Here is an 8,002-nt window from a genome sequence, read left to right on the forward strand (position 1 = left end):
CTAGAAGACATCACACTAGTCACTGGATGTAGAAACTTGGTTCTTGCATCTCCCAATACTATTTCGAGTGAGATTGTAGCCTGCGCTACACAGGTTGTTGCCGAAAGGGCTAGTAGTGTAGGGTTTTGTTGGTTGGCGCAACTAACTCTGAACCTAAGTTAGGACCCTGTAAATTAGTTCCGTTGTCAGGACTCGGATCTGCTTAAAGAGATGTGTGATGTCGCATCATTGGAATCCAACTAAAAAAGAAATTGAAAAGCGGTTAGATTGGAAGATTCACAAGTTTGTAGCTCAAGAAAACAGGAATCCGCGCTTGTCGAAGGAGGATTGGATGAATATGTATTTGTATACAGAGGTACACAACATTTTATTTAGCACTTTGCCAATTGAATTATATGATTGGTTAGCTAAATTGACAAACAATCAAGGAAGGTGGAAGCTTGACGGTCCTATAGTGTGGACGCCAGAATTGCTGTGAAGATTAGAGACATTTGATAACAAGATCGTGCATGCTATCGATCATTGGCTTGATCGAATTTTGGGAGGATTTGTTACTAAATTTGTAGTAGACACATCAGTTAGCTATAGCAAAAATTCTTCAAGGGACTGTGAGGTAAGTATGTCAGGTCATTAAATACTTGGATTAAGATGTTCTTTTGTGAAAGGCAGATAATTTCATTACCTTGATGTTCGGAGCTATGCAAAGTGGAAGATTCTTTAGAAATTGTGAAGAATTAGGACCAGAGTATAGTCCATTGATTGGATCTCCTTCAAGTGACGATGAAGGGGCGTTGCAGACTATGCCGTGAAGCTTTGTTCAACTAATAACTCATGGTATTATTAGAACACATCATACATCCACTCCACCTCCACGTCCACCTCCACCACATACACCTTCACCCACATCGCCACCATTCAACATGGCGAACACAATGAAGATGTCGATCTTCAAGGGCATAAGAAGTGAATATCTAGAGCAGTTCTGGTTTGTTACGAACGTTGTATGGACAACACAACAAATCATTGATGATAATATAAAGAAGATGCAGTTGATTACCACCTTACAGGATCGCGCGCTAACTTGGTACATTAAGTATTGTGCTAACAATCCTTATGCATCACTAGCGGCGACTCAGACAACTGTGAACAAAGAATTTAGTAAGCCTAAATCTGAGGCACAATTGGTTATTGAATTTAAGGAGATCCTAATGAGAATTGAGGAGACACCTTGGGACTTTGATTAGAGGTTGAAGTGCCAGATCAGATAGGCTAACATGCAAATCTCAGATATCTAGCATCGCGACTGGTTTACCGCATCGCTTCTGCCACACTTAAGAATTTCTCAATTGCAACAGAAGATAACAATGCAGAGAGAAGCCTTGGAGATCGTGATGAGGTTGCATGCATCACCTATTCAGGACGCGAACCTGGGGGTACAATATATCCACTCGCAGTTAGCGAGCTTACACCTAGAATTACAGAGTTTGAAGAAAGAAAATGAGACTAAGCCAGAAATGTGCGTAGAGGTTTAGTGCTTGAAGTGCAAGGTCCACGAGAATGATAAAGATCATTGTCCAGTATACTCGAACTATCTTATAGGGGGAGGGCCAACCCCCTTGAATCTAGAAGCCGCAGCCGAGCCAAGCACAGGAGCTGCGCTATGGTGCACCATTTGTCAAATCATTGGGCAACACGCGACAGGGAACAACCACTTGCTTTAGAAGTTCGTTCAGACACCCATTAGAGGAAATTTGACTTTAAAATGTTAACATTGAATTTCCATGTCATAATGTGTAAGCCAACCAAAATCATTTAAAATTCAAAAGAGATATAGGTGTGACTAAGCACTTACAATTTTTTTAATAATAAAATTTACCTATCTTAATCAGGAGTGGTGCCTTAGTGACCCAAAACTACATTAAATATTAAAAATAAAATTAATATCTTATTCTATAAAAATTATAATATTGATAATATTTTTAATGATGCACAAGTACTTTGAATTTAAATTTAGTTTTTTTATTTAAATTTTATTAAATCTTGTGTAAACAACTTAATTTAAATATAATATATATATACTATTATTTTGATAAAAGTGCATTTATTTCGTTAATTTAAATTTAAATTTTAAATTCTCTTATTTTATTTTAATTTATGAAATCTTGTGTTAATAAATTAATTTAAATATCATATATATTGTTATTTAATTTTTATGACGCATAAATAATCTAAATTTTAAATTTACTTTTTAAACTTAAATTTTATTAAATATTATGCTAATATATTAATTTAAATATAAATTATATACACTTTTATTTTGATAAATGTCACATTTATTTAGGTACTTTCGATAAAAGTAAAACAATAAAAATGCTATATTAAAAAATTGTCTACATGGCATTATTTTATTAATTTCTTAATTTTTTCTTAGTGGTTATTTTTGAGTTCAATTTTCCACTAATGCTATCAGCGATTCGATAAGTTTTGTAAATTTGTGGCCACGATAAGCGCCACTGTCGAAGTTATGAGGTGATGATGGAAAGAACCCCTACTTATCGTATGCAAGCAGAAACTCAACCTCCACATCAATGCACAGGAGGAGCGCGGGGGGGTTTTTAGGGCTGAGGAGGAGGAGGAGGAGGAGGAGGACTTGGTAAAGGTCTTGGTCAGATTATTTGCTACAACTGTGGACAACAAGGTTACTTCATGCGATATTGCCTGAATCCTACACACCCTTCGTGTCAATACTGTAGACAATTTGACCATGTCATAGAAGAATCTTCAGTATTAATAGCTAAAACGTAAGAGAAGAAAACGCTCAGCAGCCTATGCAAAATTTACAAATGATGAGAGCTAAGCCCCGCGAGGAGGATCAGAGCATTAATATTGTACTAAGAAGTGGTATGAAGACTGGCACAGATAAGGGTAAGCAGCCTAAAGAAGATAGATGGGTCCGCAAAGTTCTTAAAAAAGAAGTCATCTTTGACCCTATTCGCACTAAGGAAACATTCATGGAGGCAAAGGAAACCTCAAGAAACCAGGAGAAGACACTGGTACCAAGTGCGGTACAAGAGGTTGATCCTTCCATACTTACTACATTCTTGGAGACCTGTATGAAGCTACTGCGCGACAGAAAGGTCGTGGAAGGATTGTAAGACTTAATAGGCAAGTGCGCCAATAAGGAATATACTTCTACGGAGCAATGTACAGTTATAAAGATTGGTAAGCATAAGGCACGAATAGGACGGGAGATGCGGCTAATAGCACAGATAGGCGATTATGAAATGGACCACGTCATCTTCGATCTTGGGTCCGATGCTAATGTTCTACTGAAACAGACATGGGAAAGGATGGGGAGACCTATGCTACAGTGGTATCCAATTAAAATTAGGATGGTGAATCAACATAAAAGCATCCCCATGGGATGATTATATGGATTAATGGTTGATATTGAAGGTGTGAGTGCATTAGCAGACTTTGAAGTTATAGAAATTGTTGATGACAGTAATCCCTACCTCGCGCTCCTGGGGATCAACTTGGCTATTGACATGAATGGGATCATTAATTTGAAGAAGAGGACAATTTTGTTTGAAAGAAATTCGCTAAGGGTTAGAGTGCCACTGGATCCTGCAGAAGGGGCGTGCTATATTGAACCAATCCACGATTATGTAGAAAGTGATGATGAGCTGTATCAAATCTAAAAAATAACAACACGAGATCAAGATTGGATCAATCCAACTGCATATCGACAGATCACATGGGACCGAGAGAGTTCTTACACTTCTGACTCAAATGAAGAACTAGAGCATTGGCAAAACCAATTACATGAAGTATCTAAATTGCGATGTAATATGATAATGAAGTCACTACACTGTGTTTCGTCGGAGGTAAGAAAGTTACCTTATTATGATGGTTTAATTGACATAGATATGTTCCTATATGAAATTGAGTGCGAAGTCCCTAAAGACCACCATTTTCAAGCATTGGAATTGGCACTGTGTGCTATGCCCGCACGATGGTGGGGTACATATAAAGATAGTTTTGCTAGACGGTGGGATTAGAGGAGAATGACGAACTTACGATTTGGGTATGCTAATACAAGACTGACTGAAAAGTATAATGGAAAGGATGATCCGCGCGATCACCTGGCAAAGTGGACTAAGGCATGGGGGACAAAACCATAGCTAGAATGGGTACATATATTTTTTCATACCTTGGATACAATCCCCATGAACTGGTACCTCGAAACAGAGCTCTGCCATGACACTGCAGAATGGGATGTATTGAAGGAAGGATTCTTATTGACTTTCAGCTTCGAGGATGAATTTGCAAGTATTGATGAAGCGCTTCAAGAAATTAAAGTGCTTATCTTCAGAACACCGAAGGAACCTATGGAATGGACCCAACTGGATTGGAGCACCCAGCTGTGCCACACATTGGAATGCTATAATGTGACGCTGAAGAGGAGGAAGAAGACCCGAGAAATATCAATATTCTGGAAACAGAAGGGCATCGCGAGGTATAAGGACCGCAAGTAGAGAACCCAAACATCTCTGCACCTTTAAAACAAGACAAGTAAACATTGGCACTGAAGAAGAATCGAAGTTCACGAAGATTGTAGACTATTTTTATGACACTACAGTAGACAATGTTGTTGAATTACTTCGTGAATACTAGGATCTCTTCTCCACTAAGTTTTTGGATTTAAAAGGCATACTTGGTGATTTGGGCATTATGAGGATCACATTGAAGCCAGACGCGAAGCCTGTCAAACAGAGACCTTATCGTCTTAATCCAAAATATAAGGAAAAGGTTTTCCAAGAGATGGATAAAATGTTGGAGGCATGCATTATAGAACATGTTGAAGAGTTGTATTGGGTGAGCCCAATGATAGTCCAAGAGATGAAACAAAAGGGCAAAATACAGATCTGTGTAGATCTATGGAAGCTTAATGATGCATGTGTTCATGATCCATTTCCGATGTCGTTTACAGATGAAGTGTTAGCCAATGTCGGAGGATAGGAGGCCTATTCCTTTACTAACGGGTTTTCTGGTTATCATCAAATTAAGATTGCCCCAGAGGATAGAAACAAAACCACCTTCGCGATAGAGTGGAGGTGATTTCAGTACAGTTTTATACCGTTTGGATTGAAGAATGCACTTGCAATATTTTCCCGTGTAGTCATAGCGGTGCTCAAAGAATTCATTCATAATTTTCTGGAAGTATACTTCCATGACTGGACTGTGTTTGTCTTGGTGAAGCGCCATGTCACAAGTCTACACCTTATGTTGAATACATTTCGACGATAGTAGATAGTGCTGAATTTGAAAAAATGTATATTCTGTGTTCCTTTTGGGATCTTGTTGGGTCATGTCATGTCTAAACAAGGATTGATTGTGGACCCTACAAATATTATTGTGATTGTGAACTTGGAATACCCTAGGAATGTTAAGCAGATGCATGCGATGCTAGGACACACAGGATACTATAGAGAATTCATTGAATCTTATGCTCAAATTACTGCGCCCATGGAAAAACTGCTAAAGAAGAATGCAACATTCTCATGGGATGAAGAATGTCAGCGTAGCTTGGATGTGTTAAAGGAGAAGATGGTAACTGCACCAATCTTGGTATTTCCTGATTGGAAAAAGGAGGTTCATATACATGTGGATGCTTCTTGCACTGCGCTGGGTGCAGTACTAACACAAGCAGGCGAAGGAGATCTAGACCATCCCATAGCCTTCGCAAGTAGGAAGTTATCCAAGGCTGAGAAAAAGTATTCAACAATAGAGTGCGAAGCATTGGCCATGGTCTACGCACTACAAAAATTCAAGCACTATCTGTTAGGAGGACATTTCAAGATGTATAGAGATCATTCTGCCTTAAAATACCTGGTCAACAAACATGTATTGGGGGGAAATATTTGCAGGTGGTTGTCATCATTTCAGGAGTACGATTTTCAAGTAATTGTGAAGTCGGGGAAGTTGAATACTGTACCTGACCATCTGTCGAGAATTGAAATAGGCAAAGAACCTAGTAATTTGGAGGAAGGGTTGCCAGATGCACAACTCTTTGCGATACATGTAGCTGATGACAATTTTTCTAACCCTATTCACTTCTTAACTATAGGGATGGCGCCTAAAGGATATACAAATCAACATAAGAAAGAATTAGTAGTTCGCGTAGCTGATTTTTTAGTCATTGTGGGACATTTGTATAAAATGGTGGCCGATGAAATCTTGCAAAGATATGTGCTAGATTTTGAGTGTGATATTATTCTCGCTAAAGCTCATGGGGGAGTTGTGGGAGGCCATTATGCATGCAAAGAAACTGCGAAGAATATTTTGCGCGTAGGACTATGGTGGCCAATATTGCACAAGGATTCCAAAGCATACTATAAGGCATGCGATACATGTCAAAGGACTGGCAGACCATCGCGAAGGGACGAACTACCGCTACATCCTCCAGTTTCTTTATAGGCATTTTAGAAATGGGCGATTGAATTTATTGGGCCAATTCAGCCACCTGGAAACAAAATAGGTGCACGCTACACTATCACTGTGAAGAAATATTTAACCAAATGGATGGAAGCAAAGCTAGTAAAAGACTGTACAGGGGCTACGACAGCAAAATTCTTGTTTAAACATGTCTTAACATGGTTGGGATGCCCGAAAGTATTAATGAGTGATAGGGGAATGCACTTTTTGCTGAAATAATTAGTGCGTTGATAGAGAAATTCCAGGTCTACCATTAGAAGAGCACACCATATCACCTGTAGGCAAATGGGACTGTCGAAGCTTTTAACAAAATCTCGGAGAACGTGTTGAAAAAGGTATGTAACGCGCAACGGAATGACTGGGATGTGTGCTTACTTGCAGTACTATGGGCCTATAAGACAACTTGTAAGAATCTAACAGGACAATGCCGTTTAGATTGGTTTATGGGGTTGAAGGAGTAATGCCTATGGAATACATTGTGCCTAGTCTATGCGTAGAAGCTTTGACGAATATGGTGGATTGCAAGGCCTTGGAGGAATGGCTCGCATAGCTAATGGAGTTAGAGGAACATTGGCTTTTGGCAGGATTCCATGAACAAGTACAGAATAAACGCGAAAACGCATGGCATGATCGCCATATCAAGCTTCACACATTCAAGGTAATGATCTTGTGTTGTTATATGATAGTAAGTTCACTAAATTTCCAATTAAATTCTAGATGCATTGGTTAGGACCATATATTGTCAAGGAAATTACAGACGGTGGCGCAGTTTAGCTCGTGAAGCTGAATGGAGATCCATTCCTGGGAAGAGTGAATGGAAGCAGGCTGAAGCTGTATACGTGGGGATCCTACGCAATGACTATATGGTAGCAGGACAGTCTTAGTGCTCCAAGTAGTTGCAAGGGAGTGCAGGACTATAAACTACACTACCCGATTTGGAGGACAAGGCAGCAAGTAGGCTGCGCGAAAATTGATGAGGGTGCACCAATTGAAGCTGTGCTCCGAACGTTGTGCCATGAAGGAGGGTTCAGTGCAGCCTGATGCAAAAATAGCCATTGGAGTCACTATAGTTGATTGGACTAAGAAAATCCCATTAGGAGGAGCGGGTAGGTGGCAATTAAGGCAAAAATCATCGAAAATTTTCCGCCAAGGGTGCATTTATGTCCAAATTATGGAGGGAATGGTTGGATTTGAATACAAAACTCGCTATAAATATGTCATGTTGATCTGCAAAGAAACACTTTGTTGCTTAAGAATTTCTTGCATGCAAAGAGAAGAGTGGGAGATTTTGTTCAAGCATCTCGGGCTAGTTCAGTATTCTGATACATTGCGCCAAGTTTCTGTGGAGAAGGAATTTGAGCCTATGAGTTCTGAGGCCACAGTATCTGAGGCTCTAGCCCTCGAATATGTGGGCATTGAAGCTATGCCAATAGTACTGTTGACGGTGATGGACCCACCAACATTTAGGGGATGTCCCCTGTATGAAGTCCCAACTAAACCTCAC

Source organism: Pinus tabuliformis, chromosome J (genome assembly GCF_031772625.1).
Source record: "Pinus tabuliformis cultivar Carrire ecotype Pingquan chromosome J, CPIR1, whole genome shotgun sequence".
NCBI classification, from domain to species: Eukaryota; Viridiplantae; Streptophyta; class Pinopsida; order Pinales; family Pinaceae; genus Pinus; species Pinus tabuliformis.